Source organism: Triticum aestivum, chromosome 2D (genome assembly GCF_018294505.1).
Source record: "Triticum aestivum cultivar Chinese Spring chromosome 2D, IWGSC CS RefSeq v2.1, whole genome shotgun sequence".
NCBI lineage: Eukaryota > Viridiplantae > Streptophyta > Magnoliopsida > Poales > Poaceae > Triticum > Triticum aestivum.
In genome coordinates this window covers 154,060,662-154,068,019 of record NC_057799.1, presented here as the reverse complement: position 1 = coordinate 154,068,019, position 7,358 = coordinate 154,060,662, and the positions used below count along the sequence as shown (strand labels likewise).

Here is a 7,358-nt window from a genome sequence, read left to right as displayed (position 1 = left end):
TGTCACCTTGCCTAATGCGTTACTCCGTTCTTATGAACTTAATACTCTAGATGCATGCTGGATAGCGGTTAATGTGTGGAGTAATAGTAGTAGATGCAGGCAGGAGTCGGTCTACTTGTTGCGCACGTGATGCCTATATACATGATCATGCCTAGATATTCTCATAACTATGCACTTTTCTATCAATTGCTCAACAATAATTTGTTCACCCACCGTAATACTTATGTTATCTTGAGAGAAGCCAGTAGTGAAACCTATGGCCCCCGGGTCTATTTTCCATCATATTAATCTTCCGTCAACTAGCTATTTCTGTCGCCGTTTAGTTTGCAATCTTTACCTTCAATCTTTATCATAATAATACCAAAAATATTATCTTATCATCTCTATTAGATCTCACTTTTGCAAGTGGCCGTGAAGGGATTGACAACCCCTTGATCCCGTTGGTTGCAAGGTTCTTATTTTTTTGTGTAGGTACGAGGGACTTGCGTGTGACCTCCTACTGGATTGATACCTTGGTTCTAAAAAAATGAGGGAAATACTTACGCTACTTTGCTGCATCACCCTTTCCTCTTCAAGGGAAAACCAACGCATGCTCAAGAGGTAGCAGACCAATCGCTCATCTCGGTTAGACCGAAACGTTACGAAGGGAAACAGAGAGTTTGCAATCCCATCTTGGTGAAACCAAGATCCCTATCGGTGAGACCGAAATGACTAGGGTTTGTGGCAATGGCTATCTCAAGAGAACTCGGTGGCGCTGGATAGAAAGTTTCGGTAGGGCCGAGTTTGACTTTTGGTTTGGGACATATGTGGATATGAGAAAGTGGTTGAGGATTTTCGAGCATATCACTAAGCATTTTGAGCAAGAACCTCATTAAGCAACACCTCATCCCCTATTAATAGTACTAGATGACCAGTTGCGCCCACGGCGCAAAGGCCAAGAGCAAGCCAAATATTGAAAGAGTGTGCATCAAAATATGTAGACACGGAAGGAAACATATGAAAATTAGTATGGATTGATGATAGTCATACGGACAGGATTATCATAATTTTTTTACATAAGATCCAAAATGATGCCAGATATAAAAGTCTCAATAGGTACTTATAGTAATACCAAGTTACGTAGCAAAGGACTACTGTGACCTGCTTAGATTGGATAGACAATCATGCAAAGGCCCTTGGACGTGCACTTGAAGGTGAAAGCATATGTACACCCTTTCTTCATGTTTGCCTTATGGAAGAAGCTGCTCCAGTTCATTGTGAGTGTAGCCCTGTTGTCGGCGCCCTTGATAAAGAGGGCCATGACACTGGTGGTCCCGTCTCCTGTACTGATTGGTAGCTCATCATGATCAGCATCCATGTGCGGGAAGAGGCTTCTCTTAGAAAAGTGTTCCCTAAACTTTCATGTGACTGTTAATTCAGTATCATGTAGTGAACAACATAAAACATAAAAACCATGGAGAAAATGGCATTCAAGGATAGGAATTTCGTCAAAGGAGAATCAAAATATATGACAGGGTAGCCGCCTAACTGTTTTATCAAACAACAGAAAAGATTATTTACCCCTAATACACAGTTCTTTCATGCTTTCTCATATATAGAGAATAACTATAAATTTTAGAATGTTATGTTATATCTATACATCAGATCACACAGACACATGGAGCTGCACAACAACTACATCTTACATACAAAACTACTGGCACCAAAAGCATGATCCATAAATCTATAAACTCTGCTGCTCTGCAGTTTTACAACGAAAGAGATAGCAGTAACACCAAACCTAAGTAAACCACTCTGTATGTATCAGCCACATCCTGCTAAATTGCGTAGGTAACTTTGCTGCTTCATCCCCTTAACGATACCCATACAACACTCTTTTGTTCAAAAAACAAAAACAAAATGGCATAGATATCCTTCTCTGAAGCTCAAATATATCAGTGATATTAACGGAGAGCACATTCACCTACCAAAGGGTATATATTCACTTATATCAAATATCTGCATATGAACAAAATGAAAATACCAGCCTACTTTACCATCTACCTCTCGACAACGAAACAAAACATAATACATTATATAACTGAAAAATCATTCTTTTCAAAGGTCCAGAAGAGTTAAAGGAGGCAATGCAAGGGAAAACAATGAAGGATCAGATGATTACTGGATTGATACAGTATCCAAGTGTTAACATATATAGTGGAAGTTCAAGCATGAGCTCACTCTTCTTTTACCAAATAGAAAAGGTGTGACTTGTAGAATGAAGAATCGATGCAAGAAAGTAACGGTTGTGCAGAGTACCATTATTTCGATTCCCATGGTGAATTTCCATACAAAAGAAATCTTCATCTTGATTGTATCTTTAGGACAAAACAACTCAACCAAATAGTATGCAATCAGCCGAGCTCGCATTTTCTGCACATGGAAATAACAAAACAGTGTCAATCAGGTTACCTTCTACAGAAATGATTGTCTATTAAAATCCAAACATAATCAAGAGAAAACAGGTCGCATATCCATCAAATTAAATTTCTTGCATAGAGTAGAAAAATGCCCTAAAATATGATCATGCTTTCTAGCACTCGCTGCCTGGAACTGACATGATCTAAATCAGAATTTTGGACAATTAATATATAAATTATAAGGTATAGTAGATGAAGCTAGAATTGGAAATAATCACACAATTTGTTTGTAAGAAATCCGAACAAAATATTTGAATCATAATCTCTGTACATAAACTTGGGACAAACCAATGACATTAAAGCGAAGGCATTGGAATCAAATATGAACCAAGCAGTGAACATTTATTTAAGCTCAAGCTTACCGTATACCTTTTCACCCACTGTGATTAACATTCTTCCTACTAATCCTTCGTACACCCAGTGCCGCGCTCCTCATCTCCCGGTCTAACTGCCGCATCATTCACCATTGTACACCAAGTGGGGCCCTCCTCATCTCCTGCTCCTCTACAGTTTCAACATTAGTAATAATTGAGAAACACCTACAAAGGTGGAATTGACATCAGCCATAAATCACAAATTCTAGGCAAAGAAAGAGAATTCCTATAAAGCAAGTATCAAAATATTGCTCCCTCCGAGATACTACAAACAAAGAGCTATAGTTTTGAATATGATAACAAATTATCACTTCCGTTAAGCATAACTATGGAACAAAACACCATGTGTCTTACATTCAAGGATAAAAGGAGGCATCATATACACACGTGCTAGTATGCTAGATAGTACATTTTAAGTCTGGTAACATTGAAGTAACCTGGAAGCATATCTCAGCAAAAAGTTCCAAAGAAAGTGATTAGAGAATCTTCAAGCAGAACCTCTGAAAATAGGCAAGAATAAAAGAAATCTCACTGGGTAAGACATTACAACAAACAAGTACTGGCAACCGGCACACAGCAGCCACCTCGACCCAGGCTTAATCTATCTCAGCAAAAGAAATTACACCTAAGGAAAAGAACTTGCAACCATGTTCTTACTATGTGAGCACAGAGAACAGAAAAACTGGTTTATGATCCCACAATGCTACTAAATTCCTTGGCCCAGTTAAGGTGTTGTTCAACACCATCACCAAACCTGGAGTAAACTGCGCTTATCTCGGCAGTCGCCACACACCGGTGCCAGCTACGCAACAGCGGCGGCGAGGAGACTGGCGGCACACTCGAACAACCATTCAAAGCTCTCCAGGTTGTCTATCTCTCTGAAATTCCTCTCTTTTACCAGAAATTAGACACGGTCAAAAAGTCAAAGAAATAAAGCATTGTTGTCTTTCTTACGGCAAAAAATACACTGCTAGTAATAGGGCTAGGCAAAAATATGCAAACCAGACATTTTGCGTGTTTAAATCATGAATCGGCACACAACGCCATAACAAAAACTTAGTGAGAGATCGTTCATATTAACAGCAAGTGCTCCTACTCTCCTGGTGAAGATATTCGCCCGATCCAAAATCATGGCGCCTCGAGTGCTGGGCAGGGAAGGTGGCGGTGCGAGAGCAGGGGAGGCGAGACGGCGCGGAGAGAGGAGAAGAAGGGCTCGAGGACGGAGAGGTCCTATGGAAAATTGAGAAATGTACACGATCAGTTTACTGCATTGTAGTACACCTGTAAACATTGAAATCATGTCGGAAGATTATGACATAATATACAGACATTTATAAAATTGACAGTTGACACATGATGTTTCATAACCTATGTTTTGCCAGCTGTAGGCTATTAGAGAAGTGATGCATCACTACTACTTATTAATCCCGATGAAAAGGCTAGAGTAAGGAATTGATATATAAGTATTAAATTCAAGCCAGCACAAAGTATGGTTCTATCCATCCTGTTTTGGCACATAATATTTAATGTATAAGGAGTAATGCTAAAAAGAAATGCCCCAATTTTCCTAGATAAAAATTTGGTGCATCACTTATATTTTCAGTTTCAATTCATTCGGCCTATAGATTGAGTTATGCTTAATGTATGGAACTGAATTGTATGTACAATGCTTATTTGGATTTTTACAAAATTATATCTTATAGTGACATCAGTGCTACTACTCAAGGCTTTTGTTGTAAATGAGTTGTGGAGAACTACAGATTCAAATGGTTGGAGAGCATCTTCTGCACCACACACCTATTGCCTCATCTTGTGTCATTCTGTGTGATGGCAAAATATAATTCGTAAATGCGATCTCTCTACTTGCAAACCCCAGCAAAAGAATCTGAGAGCAATGTGTATTTGTGTGTCTAGTGCAATGGCGGCTTGACCCAACAAGGCGACAACAGCTGGTGCTCGCGTTTGTAACCTCAAAGGAAAAATGTGTGTGAGAGAGAGAGAGGGGGGGGCTCACATGCGCACTTGGGACGGGCTATCCAGTCTCACCTGATTTTGCTGCCAGCTTCCATCAGTACGCCTCCTCCTTTGCATCAACCATTAGTCATCACTCATCTATTAGAACCTGGAAACGAAAAAGATTAAAAGATTGTGCCCATTAGGTAGCAAAACAACAACTACCTTAGCTAGTTCCATCATGCAGCAAGACTAACTATGATATGAATTTGAACCAAAGTTGAACAAGGCGCATACAGGACCTCAAAGGGAATCTGAGATGTCACGCAAACAGCCATTGCAAACTACAAAATTTAGTAAGCTCCTACACAGGAAAGAACCTGGGAGTCCAGTGGCATCTATCTAGAGCTAGATGACTCCACGAAATCGCACGTACAGGAGGTTCCGCCTAGATACAAACGTACTGCTGCTAGTATAGGAACCAATCAAGCTGTACAAATAGATGGGATCATTGAGAACCGGGGAGGTAGGGAAGGGGAAGAAGAAGAGCATAGAAGAGATGGATTCCATCAACAGGGAGGGCCGCTGTGGGGGGAGGGGGACGCGAGAGGAGGGAAGGCACGGGATGGATCTCACCGGCGCCGTCGAGGAGAGGAAAGAGAAGGGCGCGGGAGGGAGCTCACCTGCGCCACCGCCGACCGCCTCTGGACACCGCCTCGGTGTGGTGGGTGGGGTTGTGGAGGGCTCACGCATGGGGGAGTGGAGAGGTGGAGCTGCTCCTGCCGCTGTGCGTGAAGAAGTGGCCGGAGCCCACTGCGGCTGCCTCCGCGCCCACGCGCCTCGGATCTGGCTGCCGCGCCACCGCCTTGTCCTCCTCCTCACGCATCTTCCCCCTCCCTCTCCTCGCTCTCCTCACTCCCCGCGACCAACGCGCTGGCGCCGACGGGGAGAGGAGAGGAGCCGACGGCCGTGGCCTCCTCCTCCTCCTCACGCATCTGTCTCCTCCCTCTCCTCAGTCTCCGCAAGCCGCGACCCGCCCACTCACACCGATAGGGAGAGGAGAGGACCCGGCGGCGGCTATAGGGATGAGGGCGGGGGAACGAGACGCTGCTGCCCGCCCTGTCGCTTCTCCTTTTTCTCTGGTTGTGCTGCTGGGGGAGGAGACGCTGCTGCCTGCCCTGTTGCTTCTCCTTTTTCTCTGGTTGTGCTGCTGCCCGCTCTAGATGGCCTACAACCCACGATCATTGCATCCCACCCCTCTTTTCCAGCATAACAAGCACACGCACGCACGCCGCGACTGAAACAACGGGCCCGCGCTGTATATTGGCCCACACGTCATCAACTCGGAAACGAACCAGCAGCCCACAGTCGACGCCTTGCGGAGAGGAGCGCTCTAGTCCACCCCTCTTTTTACCACAGAGCACCTCCTTTTCTCACATGCATGCACGCATGCAACGCACACTACACGGCTGGCCCACGCAGATGCGTGCCCCATGTGTCATCCACTAAGCCGCAAAAACACAGAGTGAGGTAGAACTGACGGCCAGATCTTTGACAGCCAGCCAAAAAGTACTGAAAACTTTACACCGATGCATATTGGGTGAACCAGATCGAAGGCAAAACACGATGGCCTCAGGTATGCGGGTAGCATAGAAGGGTTTATATGTTCAATTGGCTTTTCCTATGGACTCAATGTGATATTGGCTCACTAAAAGTAAACTGTAGAGTCTTGAGCTTGAGCCAACATTCCTAATCCATGCCATGCCAATCATTGAGCTTTCCTGAAATATTTATATTGAGATAGCATTAGCTCAATGAGCTATATGTTGTTAGTAATTACCAAAAGCACCCAGGGATAGTTGCACTTTCAATCTCCCCCTTTTTGGTAATTGATGACAACATATATATCAAAGCTTCGACAAATGATAATAAGATTGAAATACATCGTCGCTTTGAGAAGTATGTGATAAGCAAGAGCTCCCCCTAAATTTGTGCATTATTTAAAATTTGCTTTTGAATGCAAATGCACAATCGATTAGGATCATGGGCACTCTTCCATGTCGCATACATCTTGGTGGAGCGCTCAAAATGATAAACATTAAAAAAACATGCACTCATCACCAAATAAAGTGAATGATCATATAGAGATATAGAAGATAGTATCATCCAAGCAAGCATTAAGGTAGCATATGATCAATCACATGATCACACAAGTATTTCACACAAGAACATAAAGTATCTCACACAGGCACACAAATAAAAAGTTCAACCAAAAGCAAAGAAGCAAAACACTCTCTCAAAGCCTATGGTCTATACATATTTCTCCCCCTTTCGCAACAAGTTACCAAAAAGTTCAAATATGCATAGTGATATGCGTCTCTCAAGTTTGGTCTTCGGGAGGTGGTGTAGAGAGAACTCCAAGGACGAAGGCATCAGTTGATGTAGTTGGAGCTTGTGGAGTGGCTGCTGGAGGTGGCACTGGAGTTGTGGCTGCTGGTGCTGATGCTGTTGCTCTTGTATCAGGTACATGCACTACAGCAGACCTCTGTCCTCTAGGCACTCGCTAAAATGC

At 43.2% G+C, this 7,358-nt stretch overlaps 1 long non-coding RNA gene across 2 annotated transcripts; it reads right to left on the bottom strand.

Moving 5' to 3' along the window:
• Positions 1-995: 995 nt before the first annotated feature.
• On the bottom strand, positions 996-6,009 carry LOC123052298 (uncharacterized). 2 transcript variants are annotated; one of them, XR_006424556.1, is made up of 4 exons: positions 5,470-6,009; positions 4,880-4,955; positions 2,822-4,063; positions 996-2,412 (listed from the first exon to the last, which is right to left on the bottom strand). It is a non-coding gene; the product is annotated as an uncharacterized lncRNA (long non-coding RNA). The 2 variants fall into 2 exon arrangements; XR_006424555.1 differs by having other exon boundaries at positions 2,829-4,063; positions 5,470-6,007.
• Between the last annotated feature and the right edge of the window lie 1,349 nt (positions 6,010-7,358).